Source organism: Camellia sinensis, chromosome 13, assembly GCF_055761805.1.
Source record: "Camellia sinensis isolate YWXY chromosome 13, ASM5576180v1, whole genome shotgun sequence".
In the NCBI taxonomy this organism is placed as follows: domain Eukaryota; kingdom Viridiplantae; phylum Streptophyta; class Magnoliopsida; order Ericales; family Theaceae; genus Camellia; species Camellia sinensis.
In genome coordinates this window covers 139,058,494-139,083,400 of record NC_138973.1, presented here as the reverse complement: position 1 = coordinate 139,083,400, position 24,907 = coordinate 139,058,494, and positions in this window count along the sequence as shown.

Here is a 24,907-nt window from a genome sequence, read left to right as displayed (position 1 = left end):
AGTAAATTCTCAGTAAATTCCCAGTAAATTCTCAATAAAATACTCAGAAAATTCCCAGAAAATTCTCATTAAATTCTCAGTAAATTACGAGTAAATTACTCAGTAAATTCCAATTAAATTCTAAGAAAATTAATCAGTAAATTCCAAATAAATTATTCCGTAATTCCCATTAAATTCTCCGTAAATTACTTAGAAAATTCTCAGTAAATTCCCATTAAATTACTCAGAAAATTCTCAATAAATTACTCAGTAAATTAGCAGTAAATTCATAGCAAATTTTCAGTAAAATTCAAAGTATATTACTCAGTAAATTCCCTGTAAATTTTAAGTAAATTACTTAATAAATTACCTGTAAATTCTCAGTAAATTTGTCACGACCTCATTCCGCCCCTAGTAGAATGGTGCCATGATGGCCAGTAATCAGAAATTACCAAAGGCCAACTTATTAAGTTCACACAATCAGAGTATACATATGGGGCTTACATGTGCGGAAACAATAAATTTAAATTTGATTAGTCCATAAAAGTTGTGCATAGATCAAATGAAATGGCATATATTTTAACATGGTTTTACAACTTGAATACAAATAAAACAAAGTGCATGTTACATCTTGATCAAAAGGTTTCTCAAGCCGACATATACAAAAGACATGAAATACAAGGCTAAAAAGCATAATCTTCAAGATGCTAGCAAAATATGAATCCAAACACAACTTGCAAAATACATCTAGGTGTTATCGCCTTCTTGCTTGTCATCTACATATATATAAGGAGAGGGTGAGCTTGGATACTCAGTGAATGATATTAGTAATAAAGGTTTAAATGAATGATATCCGAGATCTTTATCAAAACAATACATATCATAGCTTGTACAAAATCAAGGGATGAACCAAGTTCATTTATCAAGTCTTTCAAAGCTTCAAGGGATGCTTACTAGCATCAATATAATACAAGGGATGACATTCTTGACAAAATAAGGGAATAATCGACCCCGACATCGATTAGACAAACCTACCCGTACAAGACCGTCGGTGGCAAGGGAGATATCTCAAACAAGGGTACTAGTTGCATTATAGTCCCCTAGCACTAAGGACTTTCCAAGAATGGCATCAAAACAAGATAATACTTGATACAAAACTAGGGATAATCATTCATACTTAAACAAATACTTTTCCAAAACGAAACAAAGCAAAGCTTTTATTAAACATTATAACATAGCTTTATTAAAAATACCACTCACATAGCTCTTCGGGTGTAGGGCTTAAGGCAAGAATCCAAGACCTACAAATACATGGCAAAGTTCACTGAATGCATTTCAAGAAGACAAGAAGTAATGCTCAAAGATGGTTGTGCAATGCATCCTTAAGACAAGCTCTACATGAGCGTAAATGATCTTGGCATTTTTTTCAAAACTAAGTCAAGACAAAGCACAATATGTGCTGGGAGTTAAAACATTGTTTTTCATCTCGGGAAAACATGTTGGGTACCAACCAGGTCATGGCCGAGGTCCCACACCTCTTGGCCGAGGTGTGGTCCCGGTGACCACATTCAGGGAAATGAAGTCTGGAAAATCTGGGTTTCCTTTTGGAGAACATGAAGAATATGAACATGAAGAACATGAATGCTAAAATCATAACTTCTTTATTCAAAATCTGAGATTTCATGATATGAGTTCAAAAACATGGACCTGGGTACCCATACTTGAAGGTTCCATGAAAACGAACACAAAAACATGGATCTTGATACAAACTTTCGGATCAAAACGTGGGTTTCGCTTGAAGAACACAAGAACATCATTTTCTCTTTCTAAAACCAAACTTCAAATCAATGCATGGCTCGTGAATCATGCTAGATCATACAATGTGATCAGATCAATATAAAGAACAACAAGAGTAGATCAAGACTCTAACCTCAAAACACGAATACAACGGTTCAAACTCTAAGAATCAAGCTTGGAAATCTATTCTCACTCTAAGAACTCCTTCTTCCTCTCTTCCTAGAGCTTCTGTCACGACCTTAAACCCGCCCCTATGGGTTAAGGCCATAACCGGCCAGTAATCACGAGATTACCTACGGCCTCAAATCAATTAAAACAAAACTCATCAGAGTAAAGGGGGCCAAACAGAAGCAAATTAGAACTTTGTCCATAGAGTTGTGCTTATATGCACACCATAGCATCCCAAACATTTATATGTTAATAACTCACATCAAAATATGTACTAACACAAAACACTGTACATACAGGATCATACAAGTTTAAGTTAGTCGAACCCAAGACTTATATACAAAAGTAGTCCAATGTTTTCGCCAACATAACAAAAACTATGAGCAAAGGACAAAAGCGAAGACAGTCTCGTGCGTGAGACGTTTGGGTTGACTTCTCAAAACTTTGACTGTTCCTCACAATCTCACCGAGGCTGGTTCTGGACTTCCCTTGGCTCACCTACATGCACATGAATGAGCGTGAGCGAAAGCCCAATGAATAATATCAAATCAGGAAGATACATAAGTAATCTTTGAAACAGTTACAGCAGACGGCCCTTGGCCCAATCACTTGTATCAATCAGCCTTCGGCCTAATCATTTATGTCAATCGGCTTTCGGCCCAATCATTCATGTCAATCGGCCTTTGGCCTAATCATTCATGTCAATCGGCCTTTGGCCCAATCATTCATGTCAATCAGCCTTTGGCCTAATCATTTATGTCAATCGTTGTCCTTTATTCAAATTAATGAACTTACAAAACTTACATAAGAGTAAACAATCGGACAACAATATATTCAAATATCTTGTTAAGATATTACTCACAGTGATCGGCTTGTGGATTTGCCCTGGAGCTTGACCCTACATATCACGTAACATATATGGGTCACAAATAATTCAATCCGTTCTTTAATTCACATATTCCTCTTTAGGCTTCATTCTTATCTCTTTAATTCAATTACAATGTTCAATGTATGCCTAAGAGTGCTTAGAAGTGAAAGGGAACGGAAAGAAAACACAGAATGCATTTTCAAAATTTCAGAAAACAGGGTCCCCGCTCGAGCGTGGAATTCCTCGCTCGAGCGAACCCTTGAGGCCTGCAAAAGTATTGGATATGACAAATTTACGCTCGATTGCGAACTCTGGTGCTCGAGCGGAAGGGCTCTCTACATGGCTCCTCGCTTGAGCGTGAACTTCCCCGCTCGAGCGGGAGGCATGTCTGCAAAATATGTTGGGAGCACGAATTTCACGCTCGAGCGGCGGTTTCCTCGCTCGAGTGGGCATCAATTCTCTAGGTTTCCTAGCTGAGTTCTTGAGTTCAAATCCAGCATTCAAACCAATCCAACTTACATTTTATGGCTCAAACTTCAAATATTTTTATGCTATCATGATACAACCACCCATTTACATCAATATGGAGCTCAATTTTATAAATCAAACACATGCATGTCCCAATTGACACCAAACTCATTTCCAACATGCAAATTCATGCATTCATAGCTCCTATTCTTGTAATTTGTACATGCATGTGATGTATTACCCTTGCTCTCAACCTAGATGATGCAAATGGTGTTCATTCTCATGAAACTCAACACAAACATGCTTGTATGTATGATTTAACACTCATAATTCCATATTCAACTTAATACATGCTAGATTATGCAATTTCATAGCAATTATATACATGCATGCATAGATTGACCTTCAATTCAACATAAACAACTCAATTCCACTTCAATCCTTACTCTTGATCATTAATCCACTTTGAATACACAAAATTACACATTAAACTCATGGATTCACTTACCTAGAGGCTCAATTCTTCCAATCTATAGCAAATTCTTGAATAATCTTCCAAAATCTCCAAGCCTCAAGACCAAAACCTCAATCTCCTACACTCTCTCTCTCTCTAAACCGACCCTCTCTTCTTTTCTTTGAGTTTATGATCAGTCCAAATGAAGCTAATGAGAGAAATTGAGTGTATTAAGGCCTCCACTCAACACATTATTTTATTATAAAACAATTGGGCACTTAATTCATTAATTTAATCTAATCAATTTGATCCAAATCAATTTCCAATTAAATTTCACCGCAGGCTCTAAAAATTACGCTAATCATAATGGTGTAATCAATTTCGGGTTCTGTGGCCGATAAGGCCTTCAATTTAATTTCCAAAGCAGACAATCAAACAGATATTCCTACGGTGAACAGATAGAAATTCAAAACCACATATTTTCACGTAATAGCACACAAAATCATATTAAACACATAATCATACTCATATAAATGACCAATTAACATAATACAGAACAGGGGTATTACAGCTTCTCTCTCTTCTAGGACAAAGATATAGCAAATGATATGTTTTCTCTACTGCCGGCTGACTTAACCCTCTGCTAGGGCACGTGGCACTACCGGATTGGATTTCCTCAAAAAGGTGCCTGAGTGAAAAGACAAGGATATGACAAAGTGTGTATGACAAGTAAGGTGACAAGGTCACTCTAACAAGGCAAGGACCTCGGATCAAGACATAGGCTTCGGCAAGTAAGGTCTCAATGATCTCAGCTAGGAAGGATAACACTTGACCTAGCTGTGCCACACCTCGGCCTAGATGTGCCACACCTCGGTCTAGGTCATACTAGTCCAAGAACAAGATCACTAGGTGCAAGGATCAAAGATTTAGGACATCTAGATGATAACACCTCGGCCCAGATGATACACATCCCGGCCTAGATGATGACATCTCAGCCAATGTGCCAGGATGAAGGTGGAGGTCAACCAAAGTGGATTCCAAGATGGTCGTAGGTGTAAGAGGTTCAATGGTGTGACCTAGGCTTAACGCACCAAGCAAGGAACAAAGCATACCAGCAATACACAAGTAAATCACACAAGCACAAAACAAGACAGGGACCTTTACTTAGGCAAAACAAGTCAAAATCTACAAATGCAAGCTTAATAAGACAAAATCGCGTAGATGCACATGAACGTGACCAAGACAAGAATGAGGGTCATTACAAAATTGCTCAGTAAATTCTCACTAAATTATTTAGTAAATTCCTAATAAATTACTCAGGAAATTTCCAGTAAATTACTCAATAAATTCAAAGTAATTTTGAGTAAATTATTAAGTAAATTCTCAGAAAATTAATCAGTAAAATCCCAATAAATTACTAAGTAAATTTTCAATAAATTCTCAATAAATTTCCAGTCAATTACTCAGTAAATTGTCAATAAATTACTTAGTAAATTATCAGTAAATTCTCTGTAAATTACTAGTAAATTCTCTGTAAATTACACAGTAAATTGCCAGTAAATTACTCAGTAAATTCTCAGAATTCAGTAAATTAATCGATAAATTCCCATTAAATTTTCAGTAAATCACTCAATAAATTACTAATAAATTTTAAGTAAATTACTTAGTAAATTCTCAGTAAATTACCTAGTAAATTACTGAGCAAATTCCTAGTAAATTCTAAGAATTTTATCCAGAAAATTTCCAGGAAATTTTCAATAAATTCCAAGTTAATTACTCAGTAAATTCTTAGTAAATTAATCAGAAAATTCCCAGTAAATTACTGAGTAAATTTCCAATAAATTCTCAATAAATTCCCTGTCAATTACTCAGTAAATTCTCAGTAAATTCCAAGTAAATTCTCTGTAAATTACTTAATAAATTAGTAGTAAATTCTAAGTAAATTACACAAAAATTGCAAGTAAATTACTCAGTAAATTCCCAGTAAATACTCAGTAAATTTTTAGAAAATTACTCATTAAATTTTAAGTAAATTAATCAGCAAATTCCCATTAAATTCTCAGTAAATTATTCAATAAATTCCTAATAAATTCTCAGTAAATTACTTAGTAAATTCCCAGTAAATTACTCAGTAAATTACTAGTAAATTGCTGAGTAAATTCCCAATAAATTCTCAGAATTTTACTCAGAAAATTTACAGGAAATTCTCAACAAATTCCCAATCAATTACTCAGTAAATTCTCAGTAATTTATTTAGAAAATTTTCAGTAAATTCTGAATAAATTCCTAGTCAATTACCTAGTAAATTCTCAGTAAATTACTCAGTAAATTCTCTTTAAATTACGCAGTAAATTCGCAGTAAATTCCCAGTAAATTCTCACTAAATTACACAGTAAATTCTGAGTAAATTCTCAGTAAATTTTAAGTAAATTACTCTATAAGTTCCCATTAAATTCTCAATAAATTACTCAGTAAATGTCATGTAAATTCTCAGTAAATTACTTAGTAAATTTCAGTAAATTACATAGTAAATTCCCATAAGTTACTCAGTAATTTGCTCAGTAAATTACCATTAAATTATCAGTAAATTCCCAATAAATTCTCAGTAAATTACTCAGTAAATTCTCAGCAAATTACTCAAAAAATTCCAATTAAATTACTCAGTAAATTCCAAGTAAATTCTCAGTAAATTCGTAGTAAATTCCCACTAAATTCTCAGTAAATTACTTTGTAAATTTCCAGTAAATTAATCAATAAATTACCAGTAAATTAGCAGTAAATTCTCAGTAAATTACTCAGTAAACTCCCAGTAAATTCTTAGTAAATTACTCAATAAATTCCTAGTAAATTCTCAATAAATTACTTAGTAAATTCACAATAAATTAGTAATAAATTCCCAGTAAATTCTCAATAAATTCTCAGTAAATTACACAGAAAATTCTCAGTAAATTTCTAGTAAATTCTCAATAAATTACTCAGTAAATTCCCAGTAAATTACACTATAAATTCTCGGTAATATGCTCAGTAAATTTTCTGTAAATTACTCATTAAATTTCCTGCAAATTCTTACTAAATTACTCTATAAATTCCGAGTAAATTACTCAGTACATTCCAAGTAAATTCTCAGTAAATTACTATGTAAATTGCCAGTAAATTCTCAATAAATTTCGAGTAAATTCTCAGTAAATTATTCAGTAAATTCCCCGTAAATTCTCAGTAACTAATTCAGTAACTTCCCATTAAATTTTAAGTAAATTACTTAGTAAATTCTCAATAAATTACTCAGTATATTCCCTGTAAATTACTAAGTAAATTCCAAGTAAATTCTCAGTAAACTACTCAGTAAATTTCTAATAAATTCTCAAAAAATTACTCTGTAAATTCTTTTTAAATTCTAAATAAATTCTCAGTAAATTTCTCATTAAATTACTCAGTAAATTACTCAGTAAACTCCCATTAAATTCTCAGTAAATTCCTTGTAAACTCTCAGTAAATTCCCAATAAGTACTCCGTAAATTCTCAGTAAATTATTCAGTAAATTCCCAGTAAATTACCGATAAATTCCCAGTAAATTACCTATAAATTCTTAGGAAATTACTCAGTAAATTACATAGTAAATTCCCAGTAAAATCCAATTAAATTCTCAGCAAATTACTCAGTAAATTACTATGTAGATTCCCAATAAATTCTCAGTAAATTAATCAGCACATTCCGACTAAATTCTTAGTAAATTACATAAAAAATTCCAAATAAGTTCTCAGTAAATTACTCAGTAAATTTTCAATAAATTCTGAATAAATTACTCAGCAAATTGCCAGTAAATTCATAGTAAATTATTCAATAAATTTTGAGTAAATTACTTAGTAATTTCCCAGTAAATTCTCAACAAATTTCTTAGAAATTTTCAATAAATTCTCAGTAAATTAATGATTAAATTATCAGTAAATTCCAAGTAAATTACTCAGTAAATTCTCAGTAAATTGCTCAGAAAATTCCTAGTAAATTACTCAGTAAATTCCCTGTAAATTCTCAGTAAATTTAAAGTAAATTACTCAGTAAATTTCGTGTAAATTCTCAGTAAACTATTCAGTAAATTCCCAGAAAATTCTCTATAAATTACTCAGTAAATTACCAGTACATTCCCAGTAAATTCTCAAAAAATTACTCAGTAAATTCATTATAAATTTTAAGTAAATTCTCTGTAAATTTCCAGTAACTTACTAAGTAAATTCCCAGTAAATTACATAGTAAATTCCTTGTAAATTCTTAGTAAATTCCTAGTTAATTTTCAGTAAATTCGTTGTTAATTCTCTGTAAATTACTCAAAAATTCCCAGTAAATTCTCATTAAATTACTCAGAAAATTTCCTGTAAATTCTCAGTAAATTACTCAGCAAATTCCGAGTAAATTCTCGGTATATTAATCTGTAAATTCCTAGTAAATTGTCAGTAAATTACTCAGTAAATTAGCTATAAATTCTCAGTAAATTACTCAGCAAATTCCCAGTAAATTCTCAGTAAATTACTCAGTAAATTGCCAGTAAATTCTCAATAAATTACTCCGCAAATTTTCAGTAAATTCTCAGTAAATTACTCAGTAAATTCCCTGTAAATTCTAAGTATACTACTCAGTAAATTCTCAGTAAATTACTCAATATATTCTAAGTAAATTCTTAGTAAATTACAAGTAAATTCTCAGTAAATTTTTTATCAAATTCTTAGTAAACTACTCAGTAAATTCCCAATAAATTACTCATTAAATTAATCAATAAATTCTAGTAAATTATCAGTAAATTCTCAGTAAACTACTCAGAAAATTCCTAGTAAATTCTCAATAAATTATTTAGTAAATTGCCACTAATTTCTCAGTAAATTTCCAGTGAATTTTTAGTAAATTACTCTGTAAATTCCAAGTAAATTCTCAGAAAATTCCCTGTAAATTCACAATAAATTACTCTGTAAATTCCATGTTAATTTTCAGTAAATCACTCAGTAAATTCTTTGTTGATTCTCTGTAAATTACACAGTAAATTCAAATTAAACTACTTAGTAAATTCCCTGTAAATTCTCAGTAAATTACTTAGTAAATTCTCGGTAAATTTTCAGTATATTACTCAGTAAATTTTCTGTAAATTACTCTTTAAATTCTCAGTAAATTCCTAGTAACTTCACATTAAATTCACAGTAAATTACTCATTAAATCTTAGTAAATTCTCATTAAATTACTTAGTAAATTTCTAGCAAATTCTCGGTAAATTACTTAGAAATTTTTTTTGTAAATTCTCAATAAATTACTCAGTAAATTGCCTATAAATTCTCAGTAAATTACACAGTAAAGTCCCTTGAAATTATCAGTAAATTACTCTATAAATTCTCAGTATATTACAGAGTAAATTCCCTTTAATTTCTCAGTAAATTATTCAGCAAATTCCCAGTAAATTACTTAGGAAATTCCATGTAAATTCTCACTAAATTCAAAGTAAATTACTCTGTAAATTCTATATAAATTCCATACAAACTATTCAGTAAATTTCCAGGGAATTCTCTGCAAATTATGTAGTAAATTACTAGTAAATAACTCAGTAAATTATCAGTATATTCCCAGTAAATTCTCAAAAAATTACCCAGTAAATTCACAGTAAATTCTCTGTAAATTTGCTATAAATTTTCAGTAAATTCCCTTTAAATTACTCAGTAAATTCCCAATAAATTCTCATTAAATTACTCAGAAAATTTCCTGTAAATTCTCATTAAATTACTCAACAAATTCCCAGTAAATTCTCATTAAATTCTCAGTTATTGCTCAGTAATTTTTCAGTAAATTCTCAGTAAATTAATCAACAAATTCTCTGTCAATTACTCAGTCAATTCCCACTAAATTCTCAGTAAATTACACCGTAAATTTTCAGTAAATTCTCAATACATTCCCAGTAAATTCTCAGTAAATTGCCAGTAAATTCTCACAAAATTCGCAATAAATTACTAAGTAAATTCCCAGTAAATTTACAGTAAATTACACATTAAATTCCAATAAATTACTTAGTAAATTTCCTGTAAATTACTCAGTAAATTAATCAGTAAATTCCCAGAAAATTCTCAGTAAATTCCCTATAAATTACTCAGTAAATTCTCAATAAATTACTTATTAAATTCTCAGTAAATTACTCAGTAAATTGCTAGTAAATTCCCCGTGAGTTTTCAGTAAATTACTCTGTAAATTTTCAGTAAATTACTTAGAAAATTCCCTATAAATTCTCAGTAAGTTACTCTGTAAATTCCCAGTAAATTCTCAGTATATTATTGAGTAAATTCTTTGATAATTCTGTGTAAATTACTCAGTAAATTCCAAGTAAATTCTCACTAAATTACTTAGTAAATTCGCTGTAAATTCTCTAGTAAATTCTCTGTAAATTACTCAGTAAATTCTCAATAAATTCTCAGTATATTACTCAGTCAATTCCCTGTAAATTACTCAGTAAATTCCCATTAAATACTCAGTAAATTACCAGTAAATACTCGTTAAATTCACAGTAAGTTACTCAGAAATTTCCTAGTAAGTTACTAAGTAAATTCCCAGTAAATTCTCATTAAATTACTCAGTAAATTTCCAATAAATTCTCAGTAAATTACTTAGTAAATTTCCAGTAAATTCTCAATAAATTACTCAGTAAAGTCCCATAAAATTCTCAGTAAATTCCCTAGTAAATTCTCAGTAAATTCAGAGTAAATTACTTAGTAAATTTCAAGTAAATTCTCAATAAATTACTCATTAAATTCTATGTAAATTACTTAGTAAATTCTAAGAAAATTACACAGTAAATTCCCAGTAAATTCCGAGTACATTACTTAGGAAATTCTCAGTAAATTCAAAGTAAATTACTCAGAAAATTTCCTGTAAATTCTCAGTAAACTGCTCCGAATATTCCTAGTAAATTCTCTGAAAATTACTCAGTAAATTCCAGTAAATTACTCATCAAATTCCCTATAAATTACTCAGTAAATTATAAGTAAATTCCCAGTAAATTCTTAACAAATTACTCAGTAAATTTTCAAAAAATTCTCAATAAATCATTCAGTAAATTACTGTGTAAATTATCATTAAATTCCCAATAAATTCTTAGTAAATTACTCAGAAAATTTCCAGTAAATTCGCAGGAAATTACTCCGTAAATTCCCAATAATTTCTCAGTAAATTTCCTAAAAATTCTCAGTAAATTATTCAGTAAATTACTGTGTAAATTATCCGTAAATTCCAAATAAATTCTCAGTAAATTACCCAGTAAATTTTTCGTAAATTCTCAATAAATTACTCCGTAAATTCCCAATAAATTCTCAGTAAATTACTTATTAAATTCCGTGTAAATTCTCAGCAAATTACTCAATAAATTGCCAATAACTTCTCAGTAAATTTCTCAAAAAAATTTCATTAAATTCCCAGTAAATTACTCAGTAAATTCCCAGTAAATTAGTCAGTAAATTCTCAGTAAATTACTCAGTAAATTCTCAGTAAATTACTCATTAAATTCTCAGTAAATTACTTAGTAAATTCTCAATAAATTCTCATTAAATTACTCAGTAAAATCTCAATAAATTACTCATTAAATTCTCAATAAATTCTAAGTAAATTCCCAATAAATTCAAAGTAAATTCCTCAAAATTTTGAGTTAATTTTCAGTAAATTACAGTGTAAATTCCTTATAAATTACTCAGTAAATTACTCAGCAAATTCCTTGTAAATTCTTAGTAAAGTAATCAGAAAATTCTCAATAAATTACTGAGTAAATTCCCAGTTAATTATCAATAAATTCTTGGTAAATTACCAGTAAATTCTCAGTAAATCTCTCAATAAATTTCGAGAAAATTCCCAGTAAGTTACTCAGTAAATTCTCAGTAAATTCCCAATAAATTCTCAGTAAATTCCCAGTAAATTCTCAATAAATTCAATGTAAATTGGTCAGTAAACTCCCCGTAAATTCTCAGTAAATTACTGAGTAAATTCCAAGTTACTTTTCAGTAAATTACTCAGTAAATTCTCAATAAACTCCAAGTAAGTTCTCAGTAAATTACTCACTAAATTCCCAGTAAATTCTTCCCAATAAATTCTTAGTAAATCAAGTAGTAAATTCCCAGTAAATTCTCCATAAATTCTCAAAAAATTACTCAATAAATTCTCAGTAAATTCTCAGTAAATTACTCAGAAAATTCGCAGTAAATTCTCAGTAAATTACTTAGTAAATTGCCAATAACTTCTCAGTAAATTCCTCAAAAATTTCACAGTAAATTACTCCGTAAATTCTTAGTAAATTACTTAGTAAATTCTCATTAAATTACTTAGTAAATTCCCAATAAATTCTCAGTGAATTACTCATTAAATTCTCAGTAAATTACGTGTCAAATTTTAAATAAATTCTAAGTAAATTCCCAATAAATTCAAAGTAAATTACTCAGTAAATTTCCTATAAATTTTCAGTAAATTACTCAGTAAATTCCTAGTAAATTCTCAGTAAATTACTCTGGAAAATCCCAGTAAATTGTCAGCAAATTACTCAATAAATTCTTCGTAAATTACTCAGTAAATTCCTACTAAATTACTTAGTAAATTCTCAATAAGTTACTCAGTAAATTCTCAGTAAATTACTATGTAAATTATCAGCAAATTCTCATTAAATTTACAGAAAATTACTCAGTAAATTTCTAGTAAATTCTCAAGAAATTACTCCGTAAATTTCTAATAAATTCTCAGTAAATTACTTAGTAAATTCTCAGTAAATTACACAGTAAATTCCCAATAAATTCTGAGTACATTCCCAGTAAATTCTGAGTAAATTTCCAAAAAATTCTCATTAAATTATTCAATAAATTACTATTTAAATTAACATTAAATTCCCAATAAATTCTCAGTAAATTACTCCGTAAATTCCTAATAAATTCTAAGTAAATTAATCATTAAATTCTCAGTAAATTATCAGCAAATTACTCAATAAATTGCCAATAACTTCTCAGTAAGATTCTCAGAAAATTCCCATTAAATTCTCAATAAATTCTTAGCTAAATTACTCAGTAAATTCCCAGTAAATTAGTTAGTAAATTCCTAGTAAATTCTCAGTAAATTACTCAGTAAATTCCCAGTAAATTACCAATAAATCCCCAATAAATTCTCATTAAATTACTAAGTAAATTCTCAGTAAATTACTTATTAAATTCTCAATAAATTACTCAGTAAATTCGCAGTAAATTCTTATTAAATTACTCAGCAAATCCTTAGTAATTATTCATTATATTCTCAATAAATTCTACGTAAATTTTGAATTAATTCAAAGTAAATTCCTCAAAATTTTGAGTTATTTTTCATTAAATTATTCAGCAAATTCGCAGTAAATTTTCAATAAATTACTTCGTAAATTACTCAGTAAATTCTCGGCAAAGTAATCAGTAAATTCGCAGTAAAATACTCAGTAAATCTCCAGTAAACTACATAGTACATTCTCTGTAAATTCTCACTAAATTACTCGGTAAATTCCAAGTTAATTTTCAGTAAATTCTCAGTAAATTCCAAGTAAATTACCAATAAATTCTTAGTAAATTTCCAATAAATTCAAAATAAATTACTAAGTAAATTCTCTGTAAATTCTTAGTAAATTACTGAGTAAATTCTCAATAAACTTCAAGTAAATTACTCAGTAAATTCCCTGAGTAAATTCCCAGTAAATTCTCAAGAAATTACTCAGAAAATTCTCATTAAATTTCCAATAAATTACTCAGAAAATTCACAGTAAAATTCCCTGTAAATTCAAAGTTAGTTACTAGTAAATTTTAAGTAAATTATTCAGTAAATTTCTCACTAAATTACTTAGTAAATTCTCAATAAATTCTCAGAAAATTACTTACTAAATTCCTTATAAATTAGTCAACAAATTTCAAGCAAATTCTCCGAAAATTATTATGTAAATTACTAGTAAATTCCGAGTAAATGTTCAGTAAATTACTTAGTAAATTCCAAGTAAATTATCGGTAAATTACTCAGTAAATTTCAAGTAAATTATCTATAAGTTGCCAGTAAATTCTTAGTAAATTACTCAGTAAATTCCCATTAAATTCTCAGTAAATTACTCAGTAAACTCCCAGTAAATTAATCAGAAAATTCCCAGTAAATTCTTAGTAAATTCACAATAAATTCCCAGTAAATTCCCTGTAAATTACTCAGTAAATTCTCAATAAATTACTCAGTAAATTCCTTGTAAATTTTCAGTAAATTACTCAGTAAATTCCCTTAAAATTCCAAGTAAATTACTATGTAAATTCCAAGTAAATTCTCAGTAAATTACTCAGTAAATTACCAGTAAATTGTCAGTAAATTCCTAGTAAATTATCAGTAAATGACTTAGTAAATTCCCAGTAAATTATCAGTAAATTACTTAGTAAATTGCAAGTAAATTACTCAGTAAATTCCCAATAAATTACTTAGCAATTTTTTTGTAAATTCTCTGTAAATTTCTAAGTAAATTCTCTGTAAATTCCCAGTTAATTTTCAGTAAATTACTCAGTAAACTCCTAGAAAATTCTCTGTAAATTCCTAGTAAATTCTTAGTAAATTACTCAGTAAATTCCAAGGAGATTCTCAGTAAATTACTCAGTAAATTCCCAGTAAATTACTCAGCAAATTCCCTTTAAATTCTTAGTAAATAACTCAGTAAATTCCTAGAAAATTTCAAGTAAATTCTTAGTAAATTCCCTATAAATTACTCAGTAAATTTCGAGTAAAGTCTCAGTAAATTCTCAGTAAATTACTTAACAAATTCACAGTAAATTCCTCAGTAAATTCCATTAAATTCTTAGTAAATTAATCAGTAAATTCTCAGCAAATTTCAAGTAAATTATTCAGTAAATTCCTAGTAAATTACTCAGTAAATTCCTTGTAAATTATCAGAAAATTACTCAGTAAATTCTCAATAAGTTACTCCGTAAATTCCCAACAAATTCTGAGAAAATTACTAAGTAAATTTTCAGTAAATTCTAAACAAATTACTCAGTAAATTCTCAGTAAATTACTTAGTAAATTCACAGTAAATTACTCAGTAAATTCCATTAAATTCTCAGAATTACTCAGTAAATTTCCAGTCGATTACTCAGTAAATTATCAACAAATTTTCAGTGAATTCTCAGTAAATTTCCTGTAAATTACACAATAAATTCCCAATAAATTACCAATAAATTACTAAGTAAATTCCTAGTAAATTCTTTGCAAATCCTCAGAAAATTTTCAGTAAATTCTCGACAAATTCTTAGTAAATTACTAAGTAAATTCCCAGTAAATTACTCATTAAATTCTCAGCAAATTACTCAGTAAATTCCCTTTAAATTCTCTGTAAATTTCCAGTAAATTACACAGTAAATTCTCAGTAAAATCTTTGTAAATTCCCAGTAAATAACTTAATAAATTCCCTATAAATTCTCAGTAAATTATTAGTAAATTACTCAGTAAATTCCCTTTAAATTCTCAGTAAATTATTCAGTAAAGTCTCAGCAAATTGTCAGTAAATTACTCAGTAAATTCCAAGTAAATTCTCAGTAAATTACTCAGTGAATTCCTAGTAAATTCTCAGTAAATTACTCTGAAAATTCCCTGTAAATTCTTAGCAAACTACCAGTAAATTCTCAGAAAATTACTCTGTAAATTTCCAGTAAATTACTCTGTAAATTCTCAGTAAATTACTCAGGGAATCCCCAGTAAATTCTCATTAAATTCTAAGTAAATTACTGAATAAATTTCCTGTAAATTACTAAGTAAATTCCAGTAAATTCTCAATAAATTACATAGTAAATTCTCATTAAATTACACAGTAATTCCCACTAAATTCTCAATAAATTAGTCAGTAAATTCCCAATAAATTACTTTGTAAATTCGCTGTAAATTCTCAGTAAATTCAAAATAAGTTACTCAGTAAATTCCCTGTAAATTCTCGATAAATTACTTAGCAAATTCTCAATAAATTACATAGTAAAATTTTCATAAATTCTCAGTAAATTATTCATTAAATTCCCAGTAAATTACTCAATAAATTTCTAGTAAATTGTAAGTAAATTAATCAGTAAATTCCCAATAAATTCTCAAAAAATTCTCAGTAAATTACTCATTAAATTACCAGTAAATTCTCAGTATATTCCCAGTAAATTCAAAGTAAATTACTCAGTAATATAGAGACCCTAATTTTTGTAATTACCGTCAAATCCCTGACCTTGAGTTTATTTCAATAAAGCCCTTGAATTTTTGCTTAATTGCATTTTAAACCCTAGAATATGGAAGCATCGCGAATTAATTCGAGTAAACCCTAATCGATTTCGTAGATTAATAATCATGTTTAAAACCCTATTATTAATTATTAGACCCTATAATTATAGATTAATCGCTTTAAAATCTTAGTTCCCGGTAATGCCGTTTTTGTTCGGTTTCTCGCCTTTGTTTGCGCTTTAATTTAATGGGACCCAAATTTATTATTTTAACTATTTTCTAATGCTAGTATATTAATTATAAATATCAAGGTTTCATAAATTTAGACTTGGTCCCTATATACTTCTGTTTTATTTCATTCCAACCCTTAATTGTAATATTTTATTAATTAATGTACTTGTGCCTATTATTTTATGTTTATAAATACAAATATCTCATATATATATATATATATATGTCTTGGAGCCCAAGTTGTTGACCATGTGATGGATGAAAGGGCCATAATGGCAACTTTGACAATTTGCACTTAGGAAACTTAGTCCCTAAGAAACTTCTCAATCCTTCTCTATATATGCACACTTCTTCCCCCTCATTTTACACATTTTCAGCCATGCACTAGAGGAGTGAGAGAGAGTGATCTTGGAAAAAAAAAGAGAGAGGAAGAGAGAGAGAGAGAGAGAGAGAGAGAGAGAGAGAGAAGAGAAGAGAAGAGAAGAAGAAAAAGAAGAATTGTGTTGAGTCTTGTACAACAAAGGTAAACATATATCACCTCTTCTCTCAAGTTCTTTTACCATTTGTTTTTCCCCTCCTAATACATGCTCTTTGTATATATATATATGTTGTAGTCTAGGCCTACACTCTTGTATAAATGTGTATTAATCAAGAAATGGTATGCTTCTCTTTCTTTCTTAAATTTTCAGCAGCAAATCTTTTCCATCTCTTGAATTTATTTTCCTATCAAAACTCCATAAACTCGAAATCTGTTTTTATGGTATAATATTTGGTATGTCTAGAGTATGTGATAATTTTGGTAGGACCTAAGGATGTATTTTTATAACCTAAACAAATTTTCTAAGTTTGTTACTCATAAAACCAGAAAAATAGTCAACTTTCTCTATTTTTATAAAATTCCAGAAAAATAATCTTGAGTCCAATTTTATGTCAAAATCTTAATCTTGGTGTTATATTTTAACTAAAATTTGTTTGAACTCAAGAGAGTGAGGGGTTTGAGAGAAAAACCGAATTGCGTAACGGTCAACGAATCTGGACAGATCTTGGTAATTCTGAATTTTCTTAAAATCTAAAATACCTATCCTACTTTCGTAAATTGAGTTTGAAACTAGACTTGTTTATCTACAAACTCACATGAGGCCAGATACTTAGGGCCAATAAAAGTATTTTTTTCATAATTATTTTCAAACTGGTTCAAATCTGAAAATTTATGTTAATATGCTCTTATTTGGTTTGCAATTCTTATATTCTATGTTTCTTGAATGTTTTAGTCTCTATATGTAATCTATGATAAATTGTGAATTTTCTTTACCATGAATAAATAACTTGTTGTTTAGTTTGGATTCGTAATTATACTGACCATGCCTTGCTATAAGAACTGAGAACATAATGCACTTAATAAAGGGGAAATCAAATAAGATGGTAATGGGTTGCGATCATTGTATTAAATTTTATGAGATAATGAACAATGGATTCAAGAGTATGATATAGTGGAATGTGTTCTATTTTTGTGAAGTCTTGCGCAAGCGTGTTTTCGAACCCTAGCATGGCACGGGAGGCATTCTGGCTGCTTAACGGAAATGGGAGGCATAAGCGTGGCAGTGAGGGTCTCACACAGGGAGAGTATCCCTGGAAGCCCGTTTCCTTGGGGCAGACCGTGATGTCACCACTTGGGTATGTAACCTAGGTGCGTGGGCATCATTGTAATTGTGCAGTAAGCGACGCACTGGTGGTTATGCGGTAAACGACGCATTTGTATTGTATTAACCAATGGGGAGTCAGAATTGCCGGTGGCCAGAGTTAGTGGTTGGGTAGGAACGGCATTCCGCGGAGAGTTGCCTAGAACTAATTAAAATTCACTATTATTCATGAGAATTGAAATTTAATTATAAGCTCTGCTTAATTATTGCTTTTGTTGTATGTTATGATCGTGCCGTTATGTTACTTGTGTATTTGGAATGGGAAAAGAGTCGGGGTGTGTGTGTTTACCGAGCATTCCAAGCTCATGGCGTTTTATGCTAGGTGAAGGCGAGTTTTACACCAAGAACGGAACCCCTAAAAGCTTTGCGGAACCATTGTTGCCTTAGAGATTAGATTTTATATTTCTTGTATTTTGGGTAATCTTTCTGTATCAAGGAACTGATTTGTATTTAAAGATTTGAAGAATTTTATCTATAACTAATATTTTCTTTTAGTGTAATTATCTGTATTTTGTGTTTAAAAATGATGTGTATCCGCTAGTTAAACTCCGGTGTATTATTGTATTATATTATCAAAATTTGAGGCGTCACGAGTAAATTCCTAGGAAATTACTCAATAAATTCCCAGTAATTTCTCAGTAAATTACTTAGCAAATTCTCAGTAAATTACTCGGTAAATTCTCTGTAAATTCCCTGTAAATTAATCAGTAAATTCTCACTAAATTCTCAGTAAATTGCTCAGTAAATTCCCAATAAATTCTTAGTAAATTACTCAGTAAATTCCCAGTAAATTCCTCAGCAAATTCCCAATAAATTCTCAGTAAATTACCAGTATATTTCCAGTAATTTCTCAGTAAATTCTAATAAATTCTCAATAAATTCTGAGTAAGTTATTCAGTAAATTATCATTAAATTTCCAGTAAATTCTCAGTAAATTACTTAGTAAATTACCAGTAAATTCTCAATAAATTACACAGTAAATTCTCAGTAAATTACTTAGTAAATTCCCTGTAAATTCTCAATAAATTCTTAGTAAATTACTAAGTAAATTTCCAGTAAATTATTCAGTAAACTCCTAGTAAATTCTAAGTAAATTCTCAGTAAATTCCCGGTAAATTACTCTATAAATTATCAAAAAATTCTTAGTAAATTCAAAATAAATTACTCAGAAAATTTCCTTTAAATTCTCAATAAACTACTCAGTAAATTCACAGTAAGTTCTTCGCAAATACCAGTAAATTCTCAGTAAATTACTCATCAAAGTCTTAGTAAATTACATAGTAAATTATCATTAAATTCCTAGTAAATTCTCAAAAAATTACTCAGTAAATTTCTAGTAAATTCACGGTAAATTCTCTGTAAATTTTCAGTAAATTACTCGGTAAATTCCCAGTAAATTCTCAGAAAGTTACTTAGTAAATTCCCTATAAATTCTTAGCAAATTATTTAGCAAATTACACAGGAAATTATCAGAAAATTCCTAACAAATTCTCAATAAATTCCTAGTAAATTACTAAGTAAATTACCAGTAAATTCTCTATAAATTACTCAGTAAATTGCAAGTAACTTCTCATAAAATTTCTAACAAAATTTACAGTAAATTTTCAGTAAATTCCCAGTAAATTAGTTAGTAAAATCCCATTAAATTACTTAGTAAATTCCCATTAAATTCTTTGTAAATTACTCAGTAAATTCCCAGAAAATTCTCAGAAAATTCCCAATAAATTCAAAGTAAATTACTCAGTAAATTCGTTATAAATTCTAAGTAAATTACTCAGTAAACTACTTAGTAAATTCTCATTAAATTACTCAGTAAATTAACAGTAAATTCTCAGTAAATAACTCTATAAATTCCTTGTAAATTCTCAGTAAATTACTCAGTAAATTCTCAATAAATTCTCAGTAAATTACTAAGTAAATTCCCACTAAATTCTCTGTAAATTAATAGTAAATTCTCAGTAAATCTCTCAATAAATTCTCATAAAATTATTCAGTAAATAACTTAGTAAATTATCAATAAAATCCCAATAAATTCTCAGTAAATTACTCATTAAATTGCCAATAAATTACTTAATAAATTGCCAGTAACTTCTCAATAAATTTCTAGAAAGTTCCCAGTAAATTCTTAGTAAATTTCTCAGTAAATTACTCAGTAAATTCCTTAGTAAATTCTCAGTAATTTACTTCGTAAATTCTCTGTAAATTCCCAGTAAATTACTCAGTAAATTCCCAATAAATTACTCGGTAAATTCCTTGTAAATTCTCAGTAAATTTCCTGTAAATTCTCAGTAAATTTCTAGTAAATTCTCAGTAAGTTACTTAGTGAATTCCTAGTAAATTCTCAATAAATTACTCAGTAAATTTCCAGTAAATTACTTAGTAAATTCTTTGTAATTCTCAGTAAATCACGTAGTAAATTCACAGTAATTTACTTAGTAAATTCTCAGTAAATTAATCCGTAAATTCCCCGTAAATTCTCAAAAAACTCTCAATAAATTCCTTGTGAATTTTCAATAAATTTCCAGTAAACTCTCTGTAAATTACTTAGTAAATTCCCTGTAAATTCTCAGTAAATTACTCAGTAAATTCCAAGTAAATTCTCAGTAAGTTACTCAGTGAATTCCCAGTAAATTCTCTGTAAATTCCCAGTACATTACTCAGTAAATTCCCTGTAAATTACTCAGTAAATTCGCAGTAAATTCTCAGTAAATTCCTTATAAAGTCCCTATAAATTCTCAGTAAATTCCCAGAAAATATTCAGTAAATCTCTCAGTAAATTACTCAGTAAATTATCAGTAAATTACGCAGTAAACTCTCAGGAAATTACTCAATAAATTCTCAATAAATTCTCAGTAAATTACTCAGTAAATTCCCAGTAAATTATCAGTCAATTACTTAGCAAAATCTCAGTAAATTCCTAATAAATTCGTAGTAAACTCTCAGTAAATTACTCATTAAATTCTTAGTAAATTACTTAGTAAATTCTCAGTAAATTCCCAGTAAATTACTTAGTAAATTTTCAGTTAATTTTCAATAAATTACTCAGGAAATTCCCAATAAATTCTCAATAAATTACTCCGTTAATTCCTTGTAAAGCACTCAGTAAATTCCCTTTACATTACTCACTAAATATCCTATAAATTCCCAGTAAATTACTTAGTAAATTCCTAGTAAATTACTCAGTAAATTCTGAGTAAATTACTTTGTAAATTCTTTGTAAATTCTCAGGGAATTACTCAGTAAATTACCAGTTAATTTTCAATAAATTACTAAGTAAATTCTAAAAAATTCCCAGTAAATTCTCAGCAAATTACTTAGTAAATTCTCAGTAAATTCCTAGTAAATTCTGAATAAATTCAAAGTAAATTCCCACTACATTCTCAGTCAATTCTTAGTAAATTACTTAGTAAATTCCTAGTAAATTACTGTGATAACCGTGTCCTGTACTATGTTAATTAATCATGATTATGTTTGTAATTATGTGCTTAATTTGAATTTGGGTGTTAATTGCATGATTATATGTGATTTTGGCTTTGTATTTGTTCACCGCAAGAAAATCTGTTCGAATCTGTGCTTTGAACTAAAAATTGAAGGCCTTATCGGCCATTGAAGCCAAAATTGACTATGCCATTGTGATTGACTTAATTTTTAGAGCTTACGGTGAAATTTGATTAGAAACTAATTTGGATCAAAATAATTAGATTAAACTGATTGAATTTGGTACAATTAATTAGCCTTAACCAAGTCTAATTAGATAAAGCCTATAAATAGGCCCCATATACACTTAACTCACCATTTTTGAACTCAAAATCTGAAATAAGCACTCTAGAGAGAGAGAGTGAGCTAATGGTAGAGAGAGAGAGAAGCCATCCTTGAAGATTTTGCAAGAGAGCTCAAGTTTTGGGAGGCTAGGCTCTAGAACTAGCTAAAATTGTGAAGATTGAAGCTCCTAGGTGAGTAATTGAGCATAAACTTATGAGTTTAAGTTTTAGTTTTGTGAATCCAAAGTTAGATGGCAATTGAGACCATAATTTGAGATGTAATTGATGAATATGGAGCTTGTATGTACATGCATCTGTATAATTACCATGAATTGCCATGTAGTTGCATATTTGAAGGTAAAACATGTTAATCATGATGAAATTGAGATCAATGTGTGCATGCATGTAGCAATTTGTTATAAGTCCTCATGTTTGTGTATAAGACATGTTGATTGGGTTGAATTGGAAGTCATTTAAGACATGCATCCATGAAAATGAGACTATGGACTCAACTACATGTTTTGGAGATGAATTGAGACCATGTAGTGTAGATCCACATCCATGTAAGTATTTAGTAGAATATTTAATAATTCATTTGAGATCTCTAACATTTTTGTTTTCCACAAGGCCTTTCTCTTACTTATAGTCTCAGTCCTATGGCTCCTCCGCTTTATGAAACCCGGTTAAGCCTCTCATGTCGAGCTCCTCAACAAACTAAGATGCCCCCTCCTACCTTTTAATTGGGTAAAAAAAAAAGTTAGGGAAAAAGAACACCCCAAAAAAAAGACAATATGATAATAACTTGTTAATGTCAGACAGTTGCACAAAGTATTAGCATTTGTATGAATATGAAATTGAAATTGATCCATGGGAATTGAACTTCAAAATGTTGTAATTTAGCATTTGTACCATGTTAGAAAGTTTGCATGTGAAGTATGAGTTATGATATGCAAGTTACATGAGTTTGAATGCAAGTTTGAGCTTCAAGCAGCTTGCTGGAATTTCCAGAATTCGGCACGTCCGCTTGAGCGGGGTAATGGCCGCTCGAGCATGAAGTGCTAGCTCCCAGCAGTTTTGCAGACATTGTCGTCCACTCGAGTGGGGAGAATCACGCTCGAGCGTCCAAGGCATATGTTTGACCCTCAGCTCGAGCATTCGAATTAGTGCTCGAGCGTGAATATAAGGCAACCAGTACTTTTGCAGACCATGGGGGTCCACTCAAGCGGCGGAACCCACGCTCGAGCGGGGACCCCTGTTTCAGAAATTTTGTAAAGGTGTTATGTATTCTGTTTTTCGTTCTCTTGCACTTCCAAACACTCTTAGGCATACATTATGCCACGACCCCATTCCGCCCCTAGTAGAATGGTGCTATGATGGCCAGTAATCTGAGATTACCAAAGGCCAACTTACAAAGTCACACACAATCAGAGTATACATATGGGGCTTACATGTGCGGAAGCAATAAATTTAAACCTCATTAGTCCATAAGAGCTGTGCATAGATTAGATAAAATGACATACATTCTAACACGGTTTTATAACTTGAATACAAATAAAATAAAGTGCATGTTACATCTTAATCAAAAGGCTTCTCAAGCCGACATATACAAAAGACATGAAATACAAGCTAAGAAGCATAATCTTCAAGACGCTAGTAAAACATGAATCCAAAACATCTTGCAAAACACATCTAGGTGTCACCGCCTTCTTGCTCGTCACCTACATATATATAAGGAGAGGGTGAGCTTGGATACTTAGTGAATGATATTAGTAATAAAGGTTTAAATGAATGATATCCGAGATCTTTATCAAATCAATACATATCATAGCTTGTACAAAATCAAGGGATGAACCAAGTTCATCTATCAAGTTTTTCAAAGCTTCAGGGGATGCTTACTAGCATCAATATAATACAAGGGATGACATTCCTGACAAAACAAGGAAATAATCGACCCGGAATCGATTAGACAAACCTACCACACAAGGCCATCGGTGGCAAGAGAGATATCTCAAACAAGGGTACTAGTTGCATTATAGTCCCTTAGCACTAAGGACTTTCCAAGAATGTAATCAAAACAAGATAATACTTGATACAAAACTAGGGATAATCATTCATACTCAAACAAACACTTTTCCAAAACAAAGCTTTTATCAAAACATTAGAACATAGCTTTATTAAAAATACCACTCACAATAGCTCTTCGGATGTAGGGCTTAAGGCAAGAATCCAACACCTACAAGTACATAATAAAACCCCATTGAATGCATTTCAAGAACACAAGAAGAGATGCTCAAAGATGGATGTGAAATGCATTCCTAAAACAAGCTTTGCATGAGTGTAAATGATCTCGGCATTTCTTTCAAAACTAAGTCAAGACAAATCAAAACATGTGCTGGGAGTTAAAACACTGTTTTTCATCTCGGGGAAAACATGCTGGGTACCAACCAGGTCTTGGCCGAGGTCCCACACCTCTTGGCCGAGGTATGGTCTCCTAGACCTAGGTGCGCATGCAAGGAAAACTTAAGTGTAGGTGATCATGCAAGGTAAGATACGATGACTGGCCTAGGTGTGAGGTCTGACAAGAGTGGGTCTCGGTGACCACACTTAGGGAAATGACGTCTAGAAAATCTGGGTTTCCTCTTGAAGAACATGAAGAACATGAATGCTAAAATCATAACTTGTTATTACAAAATCTGAGATTTCATGGCATGAGTTTAAAAACATGGACCTTGGTACCCATACTTGGAGATCTCATGAAAACAAACACAAAAATATGGAACTTGTTACAAACTTTTGGATCAAAACATGATTTTTCTTCAAAAACACAAGAACATCATTTTCTCTTTCTAAAACCAAACTTTAAATCAATGCATGGATTATGAATGATGCTAGATCATGCAATGCGATTAGATCAACATAAAGAACGACAAGAGTAGATCAAGAATCTAACCTCAAAATGCAAATCCAACGGTTCAACTCTAAGGATTAAGCTTGGAAATCTACTTCTCTTAAAAACTCCTTTTCCTCTTCCTAGAGCTTCTCTCTCTTCAACGACAAGGATATGACAAAATGATATGTTTTCTCACTCTGCCGGCTAACATAACCCTCTGCTGGGACACGTGGCAACGGCTGATTGGTTCTCCTAAAAAAGGTGACTAACTGACAAGATAAGAGCATGACAAAGGGTGTACAACAAGTAAGGTGACAAGGGCACTCTGACAAGGCAATGACCTCGGGTCAAGACATAGGCTTT